This window comes from Thermobia domestica, chromosome 16 (genome assembly GCF_964235325.1).
Source record: "Thermobia domestica chromosome 16, izTheDome1.hap1.1, whole genome shotgun sequence".
Taxonomy (NCBI): Eukaryota; Metazoa; Arthropoda; class Insecta; order Zygentoma; family Lepismatidae; genus Thermobia; species Thermobia domestica.
In genome coordinates this window covers 162,106,316-162,121,254 of record NC_137469.1, presented here as the reverse complement: position 1 = coordinate 162,121,254, position 14,939 = coordinate 162,106,316, and the positions used below count along the sequence as shown (strand labels likewise).

The 14,939-nt window shown below is 37.0% G+C and overlaps 1 protein-coding gene across 3 annotated transcripts in view; it reads left to right on the top strand.

Moving 5' to 3' along the window:
- The window catches only part of LOC145673497 (uncharacterized), a 136,418-nt gene that overhangs the window by 41,932 nt on the left and 79,547 nt on the right, over window positions 1-14,939 (top strand). The window contains exon 1 of one of the 3 annotated variants that reach the window (XM_081743259.1): window positions 2,136-2,316. The exons of the other annotated variants lie outside the window; for them this stretch is intronic. The gene's annotated coding sequence lies outside the window, so the exon portion shown is untranslated. Of the gene's footprint in view, window positions 1-2,135; window positions 2,317-14,939 lie in introns of those variants that run through there. 3 annotated transcript variants of the gene reach the window in all.

Here is a 14,939-nt window from a genome sequence, read left to right as displayed (position 1 = left end):
TAGATCAGAGTGCAATTGAAAGAGGAGTTTGGCAAGGATACTGTCTCTCGCCTACATTATTTGATATCTATCTAGAACAAATAGTGAAAAGGAGCCTACACAATAAAGACGGCATTTCAGTAGGAGGTAGAATGATTAGGTGTATACGGTTTGCAGATGATATGGCGCTTGTGGTAGAATCTGAAAAGAAAATCAATAAAGTGTTAAGAAAACTTGAGAAAGGGCTGTGAAGATTATGGGATGAAAATAAATGTTAGAAAGACAAAAACCGTCCATGTGATTGGAACGAAGGAGTCCGTATCAAATATAGAAATAGGAGGGGATAAAATAGAACAGGTGACTAGTCGATACCTGGGTAGAATTATTAGTAATGATATGAAATGTGAACGTGAAATAAAAGCAAGGATAGGAATGGTCAAAGAAGCTTTTAGGAGGAATTACTAAAAAATACTATTGTGTGGGACCTTGAATAGAGTTGGAAAAAAGAAGACTCATAAAATGCTTCGTGTGGAGTATTGTACTGTGTGGGTCAGAAACATGGACATTACATAAAAATGGTGAGAAATCACTGAAAGCTTTCGAAATGTGGGTGTGAAGAAGAATGGAGAGAATTAGCTGGCTTAAGCGGAAAACGAATGAGAGGATGTTAGAAATAGCAGAGGAAAAAGGAACAATATTAGATATTATTAAAAAGGGGGGAGAGAAACTGGTTAGGACATCAGATAAGAAGCAACTGTATCATGAGGGACGTGCTAGGGGGTGTGGTGACAGGAAAGAGAGGAAGGGGGCGAAAGAGGCTACAATTGATGGAGATTTCAAAACAGGAAAATCGTACGTGAAGACAAAGAGGTTAGAGGAAGACCATGGTGCATGGAATTTTTTCAGTTGCAGCAAGTGACCTGCCAATAATGGCAGAATACCTATGATGATGATATCATTTTTAAAAATACCCTCCTAATACATTTTTGATCATGCTCTTTATTTTCTATCTTTCTAGAAATTCTATCATTATGGTTGTTCTCAGTGGCATAACAAATGTCTTTGGGGCCCCGGTGCAAAAGGGAATTTTTACACCTCTTCCAATCATCGAGTCTTTTAAATGTAACAGTTGAAGTTAGATCATTTTCCCAGAAGCCACAACAACGACTCCCTTGAATTGATATGTATAGGGTATCCTAGAAGGAAATAGCAATACTCTGGGAAATTGTAGTATGGGTGCTTCTAAGCAAAAATATTCATATGAGCATCCGAACACATGAGCAATTGCTTTCTTAATCTTGTCTGGCAGCTACAATAGGTCGGCCTGGTCTCCATGCTTGTTTCGAGCTGTGATGGTGATAGCACCTGAGCGACACTGCTGATGCACAGTGCTATAGACACTCACTTTTCCCATCTAATTCTAGAAATCATATATAATTGCTTCTAAAAGAGGATATTACTTCCAAAGCATTTGTGATTGGAACTGGCACTGAACAACGCTGTCTCCCACCGAACTTCTACGATTATGGATCGCCGATAAAAACGCAAAGTGGCATAAGCCACATTTCACACTTTCTCAGGAGAAAAAACAATTAACATGTCTTTTTGTACACATACTTCAGTGCGTGTTTAGAAATGTATTTTTATTATATATTCCTACATATAAATGCAAATACACATTTTTAAACATGCACCGAAATGTATGAACAAAAAATCTGCCATGTTTGTTTTTGCTCCTAGAAAAGTGGCTTACGCCACTTTGTGTTTTCACCGGCGAGATGTTTTCCGTCAGTGCAAGTAGCCAACTACACAGGTCGATTAAATCGAATCGACCCCAGACAAATAGAATCTCTTTCAATTCAGGAAAAAGTCCATTCGTCGCGTTTGATAAGTAGATTTGTTTTCAACTGGAAGCTAGAACAATAGAAATAGAAGGTAGGAAATTGTGACCTACTACTAAATCAGTAAATATACCCCTCGAGAAAACCTTTTTTAACAAGTCAGTGAAATACATGCAAAACTATCAAAAATTGAAAATAAAATTACTGACATTATTAGTTAGTTGAAGTTCGAGTTCCAAAATTCTACTTTTAACCCTTTCTGACCCTATGATTCCAATTGGAATCACCAACTTTATTGACTTTCATAGCGCATAAAATGTCGTGCCGAATGATTCCAAGTTGCGAAGTATGTCGTAGTTCTAATTTTTGCCAACTGATGGCAGCTGTGTACAGTTTCGCCACGATCGGTAAAAGTTTGAACACACTTTTCATTGTTTGGAGTTACATGGCCCGTGCACACCTAGCTGACCTTCGAACGTTGTGAAAATAATTGCAGGTATGTATTATCCGTATAAATATTATAGTAATAGATTTTTGTACTTGATATGAGTGAGTATAGTACACACACACAAGTTGAATATTTGCTACCAAAATATAATGATTCCACTTGGAATCAACGACTCACGCGTTTATGTCAGAGACAATATCCGTGAACCTGGCTCCACCCACACCAGCTCTAATTTTGAAACGTGCCAAAAATTCGTGCCCAATTAGTAGTGACGGCGACTTGCAGTATTAAAAAAAAATTGTGCTGTTACACAAACGTAAAAAAAAAAAATCTGGCTGGGGCCAGGTTCACGCTAGTCCAACCTACTCAACGATTGAGGTGAAACCTATAAACAAAGTTCGTGTTAAATTAGTGTTGACGATGCAGTGGCGGCGCTACAGGGGGGCGAGGAGGGGCGACCGCCATCCCAAAAATTTTTGTCGCCCCTCCTTCGCCCACATTTTTATGTATAATCAGTGAATAATAATAATAATAATAATAATAATAATAATAATAATAATAATAATAATAATAATAATAATAATAATAATATTCAAAGCAAAACAAGTGTGATTGCCTCTTCTCCCCAAATTTTTTCTTGCCTCCCCTCTTGCCCCCTAATATTACGAGCTTAGTTCCGCTACTGTGATGATGCCGCATAAAAAGAAAATTAGTACTATTAATAGCAGGTCTAAATATTCGAGAATTTTTAAGGCGGCACCATCGAAGAAAACGATCGATCCCTTATTTTTATGATAAGATAAAAAGCATTAATTTTCTTTCTATGCGGTGTCCTCAGTACTAATTTAATACTAACTTTGCGTATAAATTTCATCTTATAGCCTCACCCAGAATCTTTTTTTGTTTTTTGACGTTTTTGTAACATCACATTTTCTTAAAACATTAGGCTCTATAGGTTGTCAGTACTAATTAGGCACTAACTTTTGGCATGTTTTAAAATTAGTGCCGGTGTGGGTGGGGCCAAGTTCACGTGAAGATAGCCCCACCCACTTTTAATAATGCAGCACTAATTTTGTAAACTATCCCAAAAGTCAGTGCTGATGATACCGTATAGGAAGAAAATTAGTGATATTATCTTACAGGATTCCGTGCATTTTCACACAGTGCAATCTCACACGGTGCTCATTATCGAGCAATTTCACACGGTCCTGGTTATCGCATTAATCAGTCAGCAGGTGTGGTGCATTTTCACACGGTCCATCTGCAATCACGTGATTCACCCTGAAACTCCTTTCACTACAAGGGGAGGGAGGACAGAACAAGTATGAACTAAGTAAGAACAGAGAAAGAGCAAATACAAGTTAAATATGAACAATTGCAATTAATACTAGAGAAGCTAGAAAAAAGAAAAAATTAACAAACACACGTTATAATAAAGAAGAGGAAAATAATTACAAAAATAAAATAAAACTAATAACGAAAATAATAGCAAATTAAAGTACATGAAAATAAAAATTCAGAAAAACAAATAATCTTGCGAAAACAGACTAAAATGTGTTACTGGTTTCCACTCCAAATTGATATCGTCTCTGCAGGTCGACTTTCAAGGCATTCTGCGGCTAAGTTGATCAAGATCTCTATTTTCGGAAATAATGTATGGACAATAAAGTCATTCTCCACAGCAAAGAATAAAATAAGCACTTTGTTAATGAAGTCGGAACCCATTGTTTAAAAATAGAAAGATGAGTTAAATAAACTTTTATTTTGTGATTATTCTTTTCCTGTTACTGCTTAGTTATCTCTGCAGGTGCGTATGGCCATGGTACACCTGTGAATCATGTCATTGGAGGGTGGGGGATAAATAGGGTATAAAAGAAGCGCCCTTGATGTCTAATTCCTTAATTTTAGTGTTTTCGTTGTTGGGTGAACATAGTGATTCAACGTAGAAATGGAGTTTATAACAACTAGCAGAGGTAATCGTCTCTTAGTTCATGCAGGGTTCCAGTACTACATGCAGAGAGAAAACAGGGATCATACAGTATGGGTAAGTATCGTATTAATAGAATTAGGATTTTCTGTAAAAATTCATGTTTCCTTTTTTTATGTTCTTAATTTCTTTTCTTTTTTTTTGGGGGGGGGCGCGAAGGCTTCATATAATATGACTAGACATCGGATTTTTATGCAAATGCATTGTTTGCTCGTATGCATCTCTGTTAAATTTGGTAGGGGTTTCTAGAAATAATAATATAGTCCGAATTTGAAGCTTTGTAGTGCATATAAATGCATATTTCAAAGGTTAGAGCATATATTAGTACTCAAGAGCATATTCAGCACATTTTATAAGTTTTTATTTCAGATGTATGCTTACAACATGGAATAAATCCAGTTTTAGTTTATATTTTCAATACATTTACATGCCTATGCAACTGAAGGGCTTTTGCATGAGAAGATGGAAGAATTCCTAATTTATAGACGACCAATAATGTTAGAAACCGATCACCAGAGCAGAAATGCCCACAATTACCAAAATGTTAAGAGAAATCTGATAATAATAATGACATTGTAATATCGTGTCGACATCGATTCAGAAAAAAGAGATACGAGAGAGCAAGAGACGAGATCCTTACACCAGTGTCTGTTATCTTCAAAGAAGAAATGGCTGTTCCAATTAATCAAGGTCTGGACCTAGTAACCTCCATACCATCGTATGATCAGAAGAAAGGGGGTTTAAATGGTGTTAGAAGGAAATCACCCGGCATACATCAAGGTGCACCGACTCCTAGAAATATCTGCTTTCCCGATTATATGATTCGGTTTGAAGATGGTACCTCGTTTTTACAGTACGACGCACTGGAAGGAGACGGACGAATTCTGTGTTTTGGTTACGAGGGTTTGAAACCAGCACTGAAGGAAAGCGAACAATGTTTTTTTGACGGAACGTTCAAGAGTTCCTTTAAGTATTTTTCCCAGTTATACACCATACATGCAGACATAGGAAGCACACATGATAAGACACTGGTTGTACCGGTCTTGTATGCATTGTTGCCAGATAAAACAGAGCGAACATACGAACAACTGTTTACATTTCTTAAAACGTGGTCTGGCCAGAACGAACCTCGAGTGTTAAAAATAGATTTTGAACTTGCTGCAATCAATGCGTTGCGTGCAGTGTTTCCCAATTCACAGGTTTCCGGCTGCCATTACCATTTCAACCAGAGTATCTGGCGGAAGATTCAGAGTATAGGTCTCGTCGAAGAATACCTCCACAATGAAGATGTACGCCATCATGTTCGCATGTGTAGTGCATTGGCATTAATACCAACAAGCAGGATCGATGAAGGTTGGCTCACCGTCATGGAGGACTGTCCATCTGGCCAGAAAATCGAAATGTTCAACGATTATTTCATTGAACAATGGATGGATAATCCAAATGTTCCAAGAGAAATATGGAACTGCAACGGTCAAAGGCACAGAACAAACAACCCAGTGGAGGGTTGGCACAATAAGTTAAATCGCACCATATCTAAGAGTACACCACATATATTTGAGCTTGTGAGTGTATTAAAAGCAGATGCGACAGCTAGTTTTCATGCTTTCGCGAGACAGGGCTTAGACTCGTAGAAAATTCACTTACATCCGTCTTGACGAACGATTGCAATTAGTCCTGGAGAAGCTAGAAAATGGCGCAGACCTTAAAAATTGCTTGAGAAGCTTGAGCTATCTCCAAAAGCTAAGATAATGGGCTATGAACTGTAAAAATGGGTTGACGACGTACAAAAGTAGAAGGTTCCATCTTAACGACGTGCTGTTCGCTCGGAAAATAACAAGATGACAAGGTTCTTCTTAGAACCGCTTGGAGTATGGAGCTAATATTGTGTGTTTTACAAATCACAACGTTTTTCTATGCTCTAGGGTGGGCACATTTTTCTTCGATTGTTGAACTACCTGTCTGAATTCTCTGATGTGCTGCTTATTTTATTCTTTATTTATTTTAATATGTGATTATTCTATCTTCTGTCCCTAATTATTTTAATTTTTGATTATTCTTTATTTGTTCTTATTTTCATTTGCTGTTCTTTATGTATTAATATCAATTTCCGATAGTTTCTGTTATTTTTTTTCATTTATTTCAATTTCTTATTGTATATGCTATTTTTCTCTTCTTCTTTACTATTGTTTTTATTTGCTGATTTCTTTGATCTATCTTGTTCTTTGTTATTTTAATTTCTGCTTACTTTCTTCATTATTCTTTTTGTGAAAGTGAAACATTTTCTAAGCTCTCCTTCTCTAATATTAATTGCAATTGTTCGTATTTAACTTGTATTTGCTCTTTCTCTGTTCTTACTTAGTTCATAGTTGTTCTGTCCCCCTCCCCTTGTAGTGAAAGAAGTTTCAGGGTGAATCACGTGATTGCAGATGGACCGTGTGAAAATGCACCACACCTGCTGACTGATTAATGCGATAACCAGGACCGTGTGAAATTGCTCGATAATGAACACCGTGCGAGATTGCACCGTGAGAAAATGCACGTCACCTCTTACAGATATGAGGGATCGATTGTTTTCTTTGATGATGCCGCCATTAAGGATTTTCGAATAGTATATTCTCTCTGATAATAGCACTAATTTTCTTTTTATGCGGTATCGTCAGCACTAATTTAATACTAACTTTGTGCATAGGTTTCCTCTCAATCGGTTGAGTAAGTGGGGCTAGCGAGAATCTAGCCCCAACCAGAATCTTTTTTGTTTTTTGACGTTTGTGTTACAGCACAAATTTTTAACACTGCAGGTCGTAAGGACTAATTAGGCATTAATTTTTGGCATATGTTTTAAAATTAGTGCGGGTGTGGGTGGGGTCAGGTTCACGGACAAATATTTATTTGTTAGGTTGATAATTAACATATTTGAGGTGATGTCAATAAATAATGTTTAAGTATACGTATACCATACAGTAGTGTGAGGAGGGGTGTTGGAGGACTTGGTAGCCCCCTCTCTTAAAGGCTGGACTTTATTATTCTGAATTAAAGCAGTAATGTACCAGTGTCCGTATTATTTCGGGGTAAAATGAAATGTCATTTGTGTTGTTTGTCGTAACGAAAATAGCATAAGTAACAGTCATGTGTGTTGAAAAGGGGGAAGAGGGGTATTTGCCCTTTTGCGTTTATGAACTGATTTTTATACAATTTTCATTTCGTTTGAGAGGTATTTTGGGACAAAATAGCATACTTTACGGTAGATTTGTCCCTTCAAGAAAGGTTGTCCCGAGAAAAATTCTAGCGACGCCATGCTATCAGTAAACTTGAAGTATGTGAGTTCTATAGGGTCATATAAAAAGTCTCCGCTGTTTTTTGGTACATTTTTGAACAAAAAAATTCTTTATTGAAAATCAATTTTAATCAAGTACATATTGACCGTTATTATGTTTGACCTTTTACCATTTTTTAGGTAGCTTAATAATTCCATCGGTGTAGAACTTAAGTGGTTTGTCAAAAAAACTTGGCCAAGTGATTTTCGGCGGCGCTTCGGTCGGCCATTTTTTTTTTGCCATCAAGAGAGTTTTGCAGAGACCGAAACAAATGGTAGTCAGACGGTGTAAGGTCCGAGCTATACGGTGGATGCATCAAACTTCCCAACCAAGTTCCATCAATTTGTTCCGAGTCATCAAAAATGTGTGTGGCCGCGCATTGTCATGATGACTCTCCATAAACGACTTCAAAGCCTGGATTGTCAGCAAACAAGGTTATGTTGAGTGTTTGGTGGAATTGGAAAGGAATTGTTCATTATGAGCTGCTGCAACCATTAATTCAGTCCTGTATTGTGCACAACTCGAACGTTTGAACGAAGCAATCCAGAAAAAGAGACCAGAATTGACCAACAGAAAGGGAATTGTACTCCATCATCACAATGCGCGGCCACACACTTCTTTGATGACTAACAAATTGACGGAACTTGATTGGGAAGTTTTGATGCATCCACCATATAGCTCGGATCTTGCACTGTCTGACTTCCATTTGTTTCGGTCTCTGCAAAACTCTCTTGATGGTAAAAAAAAAAAAAATGGCCGACTGAAGCGTCGCTGAAAATCCCTTGGCCAAGTTATCAGTGGCGGGTTGGGCCGGCCGGATACCCGGAAATTTCCGGGTGGGCCCTGCCCTCTGCAAAATCATTGAAGATATTGCTCGATTAGTTATAACTAATTCAAAACTTCGTTCTTTTTCATAGTAACTAGTGGCGTAACTAACGGGCCTACAGTACTAGCGAAGGGGGCACTATGGAAAGGGGGCCTCTGCCCAACCCGTGGCCTTGTTTGTTGAAAAATCAATAAGACAATTTAAAAAGTTTCAAAAATACATGTAAGTTATTAACTCGAAAATGTAATCTCGTTCATAATTTATTTATTCAAAAATGTGATGTGCAATCGATTACATATAAAGAGCATGGAGCTGATTCTCCTACAGTAAGGAAACCGCGTTAGACATGGATTTGTTGGACGCGAGTGGTGTTGATAAATAATGGACCCCTAAGCACAGCGGTGATGTCAGAAAACGGGCCCAAAGCTCCAGAAATCCAGCCCTCAAATTTCGAGCTTGGGTCCCTTCTATTCACCAATGAAAATGTAGTTCTTGGACGTGGAAGTTGACAATGGTCGTGGTCCCCTGAGTACAGCGGTGATGTCACAAACCGAGCCCGAAGTCTGATGTCCCCAGATATAGGGGCCCGAAACTATAGGGTCGAGTCCCTTCTGTTCCCCAATGAAGCATGGAGTTTTTGGACTAGGGTGGTTGCATTGGAAAGGGTTGGTTTCCCTTGAGCACACTGGTGATGACCTAAATCCGACCCAAGCTCAAACCCAATCCAAAGCCCAAGAAATTGAGCTCCAAACGATGTATATGCTATATTCTCCAGCCTTTTTGCTGACAAAAGTAAGTTTCGTTATTATCCTGTCTGTTATTCAATGGAACATTACAAGACAATACTGTGATGCTGCATGTCGTAAGGGACACTGCAATATATTTGATATCGAATAGAAGGGACCTGAGCCAAAACATATGGGGCTCGAATTCTTGGGTTTCGGGCCACGGGACCGATTTCTAATATCACTGCTGTGCTGAGGAGACCAGGTTCTTTTCAATGCCACAAGTCGCATTTCCAACTCCATATCTAACACGGTTTCCCTACTGTAGGAGGATTTTCATGGAATATTCTCCATGTTCTTATCCAAACGAAGACATTACAAAGCTGTGGGAATTAACAGGGCATTAGATTGGGACAATTTATTTTTATCGTATATATAAAGTACACAGAAAATAATGAACCCCAATGGAAACGCACCACTCCTTTCTTGTATTTTTTTTTATTTTTTAACTTATGATTTTTATTTTGTTTTACTTGTTTTCAAAACTCGGGTAGAAGGAGGTCTCCATCGCTGATGCAATGATACTTTTTCAAAAGTTCAAGTCGATAAGGAGGAAGAAGGATTGCAAGATAGGGTTTCTAATTGGTATACCTTACAATAGTGCACGAATATTGAGGGGGGCCGATTTGCAAATAATTCGGGGGGATTGGGGTCATGCGATCTTAGTTGCACTACTAAGAGTAACATTAAAAATAATAGAGGAAGTTCGGGTATTATGGAATACCGTTTTTGTTTCGCTTATAACTCAGTTAATAATTGCACATTAAAACAAAAAGGAAAACAAGTATACGCCTTACATATTTGGCTTTATTTATGCGTATCTTGATAAAGAAGTTTCGTTACAAGGGTGGGCAAAATTTATGATTTGTAAAGAAACCACTCTGAAGGGTAATATGAAATAGTCGGGTAATATGGAATACAAATTTCTATATAGAAAAGATATGAGTTTTCTGTGGAACATACAATGAGTACAGTGACAATATATGAAACTTCTGAATGCCAAGCCATAACTGAATGTGATTGCTTGCAAAAGTCATAAATATAATACTCTGTTTCAGGATCGGCACAGTCATTATGTACTCACATTAAACATGATGAACGCTGGACCCAAAGCTCATCCCTTGCATCATTAGAAAATTTGCTGTAATAAAAAATACACTTAGCATTGTTGTCATCATAAATTTATGTTTAATTGCCCAATACCGATAGATATTTTTATAATCGGAATACCATACGGAATACGGAATACCATGCTTTTCTTGCGGGTATTCCATATTGCCCTCCACGCCACCTTGGAAACGAAAGAGTTGTTAAACGCATTCGAAGGCGTATAGGATAATGACGCTTATCAAACTACCACTCTGTATATCCAACGTCATAGTAAATAAAGAATTGTTGTTCTATTACATTTCAATAGAGAAATACAGGTTGTAAAACATTTACCTGTGAAAGTTTTCAAGAATAAGAAATCAGATTTTTACGTCTACCAACACAACGAATGTCACAATCACAAGGAGACTGACTGCAGAGCATCATAGAAACGTGAGGTAGTAGTTTCTTTCCTCTCCGCTTATAAGCAACACATCACAGGCGAGATAATGAGGTATTCCATATTATCCGACTATTCCATAATACCCGAACTTCCTCTATAATTAGAATTGTATTTATGCGTGTGTTATATGGAATAATTCATCCTAGGGAAGGGATTCGGTGGTGGTCGAAGACTTGAGGTGTAGAGAGATTATTTGGATGTAAAGGTAATCCAGAGAGTGGGGTGTATATTGATTAATTGTTATATTGTGTGCAATTGTAAGTTCTGGAAAATTTGATGCACAAGTAGTAGCAGTGGCTTCAGGATTGATCTCATATTGCTTGAAATTCGAGTCTGTGGTATTTGGTATTTTCTTTGTTCACTTGCTTGATATAATTTCTCCAGTTTTTAAGTACCTTCAGACAAAGGGGGTGTATATGCTATCTGCATTCCACATGGTAGAGGGCATCAAAAAGGAGTTGAACAAATTGGTGCTTGAAGAAATTGTTGATCAAGGAAAGCAGTTTACTGAGTATGTGAATGAAGTACTAGAAAAATTAAGCTATGATGATGAGGTAGAATGCACATTTCCGAAGAAACGAGCTCGAAAGACAAAGTCATTTTTGGCGAAACTGTGGTAGACACACAATTTCCAGATGAAGCAGCAGTTTGCCGTGTTGGTATATTTCAATCTTTGCTAGACGAAATCCAGGGTAGATTAAATGATAGATTTACAAACAACAAAAAATTAATCTTTGATGCGTCCTTCTTGATCCTCGCCGATTTACTCATTTACTAAATGAGGATATTCCAGAGGGTGCTTTGCAGGAGATAGCTGAAAAATGTTTAGTTGAGCATCAAAATTTGAAATTTGAATTGTTGAATTTTGCTAACATTTTTGAAAAACTCCAGAAAACTCTGCCAGACTACTGTGATAAAGCAAATAGTAAAGACTGTACTAACATACAACTTGACATAGGTGTTGCAGAAGTGTGACAGTTCTACTGAGTGTAGTGCCTCAGAGGGCGAAAGGATTGCCTCTTTTTCAGAAGGCCAGTCTTATAAGATGTGCAACGAAAATCATCCGTGTAAGCAGTATTACTTGTGTTGTTACATGTTAGTACTAAGATATACCATGAATGTTTCCACTTTTCAAACTCTGTTTACTGTTTACAAATATTGGTAACTTTTTCGGTTACTTAAGTATCGTTGGAGCGAGCGTTCAGTTATCTTAAATTAATTAAAACTTGTATGCGTTCGTCTTTGTCAAATCATATTCTGGAATCATTTATGCTTATGGCCATTGAAAGGGATGTTCTGCAAAAAAATCTCTAATGATGAAATTATCGATGAAATTGCGAATCTTCTGTCTTTAGAAAAATGCTGCAGTAAAAGTTGGTTTGATAAATGAATTTCATTACTCACATATTTTATAAGAATTGCAAAACGCATCAAAGACATGACTGATAAATGCGTTATCACCTCAGTAGATTCATATACACTTTTCGCCCATATTAATGAAGCAGTTTGGCGATAATTTTGACATGGTAACAGTTTTTAATACACGGCCGGTTGACAGTTTGAAGAATGGATACACCCTTTTTCCCGCATATTAATGACACAGAAGAAATACGATAATGTATACACCTGCGGCCGGATATTGTAAATGGACTAGAGAACATGACACATAATAAATGTTTTCCGGTGAAAGAAATGTTAATTGGACAAGCAGAATATAGAAAGACCTTTCGGAAATAAAATATGCAAATCACACACGTAGGACAATCTAATATATTGTTGGATTCATTAATATGCATCACATGTAACGCGGCAGCTGATGTTGCTCGTCGGAATGAGTGAAAGGAAGCGCTGGAACGTTCGAGATCTTTTTTTAAGCTTATTATTGTTGGAATAGGGGAAAGAACACTCTCGAAACTTCTGGAAAGATTTAAGGGTATATAAATACTGATGCATTTGCATGATGTGTACATTTACAAAGACGACTGCAGGAATAACACGTGTTAAGTTTGCGAAGAAGATATTTTACTACTAGGAGAGACTGGAAGATTGGTAAGTACGAACTTTGTAGTTTTCTTGTATTATACTTGTTTATTTTTATATAGGAAAGGGACATATTGTAATTGTTGGGAGTAAAAGGGGACGGAAATGTTTGTTTTATCGGAAATTGATTGCGGATTTTCCGGCATTGAAAATGATATGATTTGGTGTACTTTTATGGAATTATAACATGACTAAGATATAGTATAATGTAATATGGAGGGTAGAGGGAATCAACATTATTGATTGCACCGGAAATCGAATGAGTATTCTCCCAGGTGGAGAACCGTACGCTAAATTTTATGCTTGCAGTGTGAACTTGTTACTTATATATAGTTGTGAATTGTGTAAGACATAACAGGAAGTTAACAGAATCCGTATTGGGAATCGAACCAGCACTCTTCCACGTGAAAAACCGTACGATAAACCTTTTGCTTAGCAGGTGTTGTTATTTGTATGTAGCTATGAATAGTGTAAGACGTATAACTGGTATTTAGAAAGTATATGGTAAGAAGGAAGTTTTATTGAGTAGGGAGCAATGACACTGCCGGAACTCGAACCAGGGTTGTCCCACGTGGAGAACCGTACGCTTGCTTGCAATGTAGACTTTTCAGTTATAAATGGTATATTTTTACTGTGTATGAACAAACTTATATTGGATAGGTAGTTAGCAGAATCTGCACCGCGAATCGAACCATGGCTTTCTCACATGCAAAGCCAATATGGTTGGGAAAGTTAGTGCTACGTTGAATATCATATTTGTAATTTGAAAAGTCGTAATACGGTAACTAATTACAGTTTTTTCTTTTCTGTTTTAGGTGCTGAAGCAAATAATAAGTGATAGAACCGACAAAAAGCAGAGAGCGACGAAAGACGTGGATTTCAATTGGATCATTAATTAAACAGAGATAAACTAATATTCGGTTATTATTATTATTATTATTATTATTATTATTATTATTACTATTATTATTATTATTAGTATTATTGTCAACTTTTGTGTTTTATTTCATAAACGCTAGTGTAACAATGAGGTTATATGGCGACAGAACGTTTAACGTTACCGTAGATTGAACTTAAGGATTTTTCATGGTGAAAGCTAATGCAATAAAAAGAGACCCGAGATTGTTTGAACATATTAGCCAGAACAAAATGTAGTAGTGAAGTTGAAAGGGATACTTTATACTTATATTCACAAGATGGCGTCCAAAAGTAGTGGTGTAAATTCTCAAACTGTTGATAAAATCAAGATAAAGTGTGATGAAACCTGCGGTAAGTGTAAGAGAAATGTTAAAAATGGCATTTTGTGTGTATCATGTGACAAATGGTTCCATTTCAAGTGTGGAAATATCAATAATGGTGACAGAAAGCATAAAATGAAGGAACAGCTCGAGTGGTTTTGCCCAACATGCACAGAACATGGTGAACCAGTAAACATTGATACTTCTACTTGCGATACCGATAGTTTGCTAGAAATTATACGTGTTCTACAGGAAGACTTAAAACTACTAAAAATAGAAAATGAAACTTTACATTAAAGAATTAAAGCAGTAGAGCTAAACCTTGAGAAGAAAAATCCATCGAAGTTTGAGTGGACAAAAGTAAGTACTAGACAAAGGGGGTCTACATTTCATACAGGAATGACGCCAGAGTGTGTGAATTTCCATTAGTGTGTGAAAATAAATTTAGTGTTCTACAGAATGTTGACTGTGAAACTATGAACAACTCAAAGTGTTTGAAACAGAACGGAACCAACAGTAAAAGAAATACATTGAATAACGCCAAACTTACAACGAATCCGGCCTTCAGTGCGGTAGACAAGAAAATAAGTGCAAGGAATAAACCTGGAACAGAACCTCAAGTTTTTGTATAGGCGGATAGCAATGGGAGGGATCTAGCTGAGCAAATGAACACAGTTACAAATTAACACAAATCTAAACACAGTTACACAATCTAAAACACAAATTAAAGGCACAAAGAACCATTAAGCCTGGAGCAAAAAGTGCAGAGTGGAATTAGCCCTAAAATTGCAAATAAGGAGAAAAACTATGTTGTAATGTTAACCGGTACAAATGATGTGGCTTGTAACCAAGGAAGTGAAGTTATTAAGAAAATTAGAGGTAAGCTTACTGTGTTAAATTACTGTAAAGTAGTGGTAATGAACAAA